The sequence below is a fragment of the Octopus bimaculoides genome, chromosome 4, assembly GCF_001194135.2.
Source record: "Octopus bimaculoides isolate UCB-OBI-ISO-001 chromosome 4, ASM119413v2, whole genome shotgun sequence".
NCBI classification, from domain to species: domain Eukaryota; kingdom Metazoa; phylum Mollusca; class Cephalopoda; order Octopoda; family Octopodidae; genus Octopus; species Octopus bimaculoides.
In genome coordinates this window covers 62,323,223-62,326,597 of record NC_068984.1, presented here as the reverse complement: position 1 = coordinate 62,326,597, position 3,375 = coordinate 62,323,223, and the positions used below count along the sequence as shown (strand labels likewise).

At 33.7% G+C, this 3,375-nt stretch overlaps 1 long non-coding RNA gene across 1 annotated transcript in view; it reads left to right on the top strand.

Moving 5' to 3' along the window:
- The window catches only part of LOC106878316 (uncharacterized), a 19,344-nt gene that overhangs the window by 642 nt on the left and 15,327 nt on the right, over window positions 1-3,375 (top strand). Inside the window, exons 2-3 of the long non-coding RNA XR_001410488.1 lie at window positions 2,057-2,140; window positions 2,249-2,318. This is a non-coding gene — a long non-coding RNA (uncharacterized LOC106878316). The remainder of the gene's footprint in view (window positions 1-2,056; window positions 2,141-2,248; window positions 2,319-3,375) is intronic.

Sequence of the window (3,375 nt, the reverse complement as noted above, 5' to 3'; positions counted from 1 at the left end):
TGGATCTTTCTGAATTGACGGGGATATTTTGTTTTCTTTAGGGAAATCTGAAATTGATTTAGTTTCCGTTTAATCAATCAATGGGTGCCGAACTCGTTTTTACTCTTCAATTCAGTTTCGCTATTACCATTTCTCAGCTGGAATTAACTTTGACTATCGCTCACATTAATTGTACCAACTTCGTAGAATCTCTAAGACTCATGGATACAGTAATTTATACTCTGATTAACTTTAACACAAACAACCTTTTGTAACCTAAGGCAGCGCGATTGTAGAGTTGTTAGTTCACCGAAAAAATTGCTTTAGTAGTATTTGTTTTGGCCCTTTACGTCCTGAGTTCATATTCCGCAAAGATCGACTTCATCTTTTACCCTTTTGAATTTGAGAAAATAAGTACTATTTGTGCACTGTAACGCATATAATCGATTATCACTCCCCTCCCCTAAAATTTTAAATAGAATTAATTATCGTTCAATGAACTAATATTTCCTGCATGAGAAATTTCATAGGACAGGTATATTCACAAATCAGGAGTAAGCATCTGGATTTTGAATTTATGGGTGAAGTGTGACTATCGGAGAATATTCCATTTCCCTATTACATCTAGAGGCTTTGGTTATAGCAACGTTATGTGAGATTGTTAAGCTCAATTATCCCCATACTCATTCAAGATCGAAATTTGTTTTGTGATCTCTTTGATGTGCATCTTTCCTGTAATTAAACTTCTATTCCCGTTTCAAACCATTGCATTATATTTCCTTAAAGAGGCGGCGATCTGGCAGAAGCGTTAGCACGCCGGACTAAAACATTTAGTGACTTTTCGTTCTGAGTTCAAATTTCGCTAAGGTCGACTTTAGCGTTTTATCCTTCCGGGTTTGATAAGATAAGTATCATTTGAGCAGCCTCCTCTCCCGAACTTTTAGACCATATGCCTATAGTAGAAATGATTATATATTCTAAATTTTACGATTGAAATACGCGGTCGGAACTGTTCGCGAAATTTTGACATCTGTGATATGTGGAATGATTAAACATTGTTTCGCCCGATTGTTACAATAAGATTATTACATTTTTGAATATTCTATTTGCTTTCAAACTTTCCCTTGTCTTTTCCATAAATTTTTAAAGAGTTATGATTTAACAAATTTGTAATTATATTGTCTATCAATAATTTTAAAACAAAAATTGTAATAAATTTTACGAAATAAATATTCTCATCAGGAATGCATATAATTAGTTTTTAATCAATTGATCATTTTTGATTAATAAAAACATGAAAATATATAAATATTTATTTCAAATATTTGATATTCAATAATTCCATAAAGAGTCACGAGACGTATAAATAAATGTTTATAGATAAACGTTTCATGTGTATAAAACTTATGATTGATGAATTAAAATATTTTCTTGTAATATACCCTAATAGATAAATTAATTTTCATCTCATTTAAAATTACATATAATTATACTGAATTATTATTGATTATTAGAATAATATTTTTTAAATATAAATACAATGAGTTGAATAATTAAATATTCGCATCATAGTTTAAAATATTATGAACGTTACGATATGTATATTAATTAATATAATCCCGATACCTAAAAATTTGATTTCAAGACAGGTTAGATAGTACAACAAATGTATTGTATGACGATAACAATTACATCCTTAAGGAACAAATATAAATGCTATCCAGATATGGGATCCCATTAAAACAGACACTTGAATGGGAAATGGTGGTGGGGGTGGGGGCTGATGTAAAAGCAAGGAGTGATATCGGTTTCATCGTGGTTATTCGGACTAGTTAAAGTAACACACATGAGTGTGACTGCGAAGTTCTCTTCAGAGCTTCATTATTCTGGATTCAGTTCCGCGACCTGGGGCCACGTGCAGTTGTATTTTTAAGTGTAGCCTTCAGTTGGATCAATGCTCTTTGATTGAAGTTTGTGAAAAGAGAATTCTCGTATCCGTACCTGTGAATTCATTTGGAGTAAAAGAAGTTTCTAAACCCACCGTAAACATTAATTAACGTTTGTAATATTTTCTCAGATGCATTATCAAGATGTCATGTGCGAGGGACTCATACGAGAATCAAAAAATCCACAATCAAAATGAAATATTATACAGTTTCAAGTGAGTACAACTGTTAGCATGTGCTGAACTTTTGCTAAGTGTTTTAAGATCTCTATGTATTCGTGAGCATTCACATACATCTTATCCAAACTTCTACCATTGTCTTAGGAGACCATCAGATTTGTGACAGCTGAAGAAATAACGGACTGCAGAAGCTGCCGGTTGGCACGGTTTTCATGTGAGTGGACAAAAGCAATCTTAAATGAAATACCTTTCCCAAAGATACTGCTTGCTCGTTCTACAATCATCCTTACAATCGTGAGCAGTATTCACAGATGCGTTATGTATATTTATGAATCTGTACATGTATGTGTGGATATGTGTGTCTGAGGCTGTGTGCGGGGGTGCGTGTGTATTTGTTGCGTTATAGTACTTAAAACAAATGTGATTCTTTGTTATTTCAGTTTTAGGCGGTAGAGGTGTTTTCCTGCAGCAGTCATATTGTTAATATAATTTAATTTTACTGCTCAGGACGAAAATCAGAATGTTGATATTAGCTACAAAATCTACATGTATTTCGTAAAGGGCGTGATGTTAGCTAAAGCATGAAATATGTGTGTGTCTAGTATAATGGTAAGCCTTAGGTTAGCAAAATGGTAGTGTCTAGGTTCGCATTTCTGGGATTAAATAATTATGTTAGATTATATAGTGATGGGTGTAAATTTTGTAAATTTAAAAACAATGTTAGATTAAAAATAATTTAATGTTCTTTTGTATGTATCTGAAGGGAGGGAAGGTAAGTGACTTAGTGGTTAGTGACATTCGGCTTACGGTCGTATGGTCATGAGTTCGATTTCTAGTGGCAGATTGAGTCCTTGAACAAGACACTTTATTTCAGACTGCACCAATCCACTCAGCTGGGAAAAGTGAGTTGTACCAGTAATACCATGTCAATGGTATGTGTGTCTCTAGAGTGCTTAGCCACATGCACGTTAATTTCACGAGCAGGCTCTTCCGTTGATCGGATAAGCTGGAATGCTCATCATCATAGTAGATCTGAAGAGGAACTACAATCGGCTTTACAGTGTAAGCATGGCCGCTCCACTAGCAATGTGCACCAAAGAAGAACAAAGAGCAGTGATTCGATTTCTCTGGTCGGAAGGTGTGTCAGGAATACTTACAAAGTATTAACGCTTTGTACCTCTATTTTGTTTAGTTTGAGTGACTTATGATTCTTCACGCAATATTTTCACAATTTAAAAAAATATATATTAAATTTTTAATCTGTATTCAAA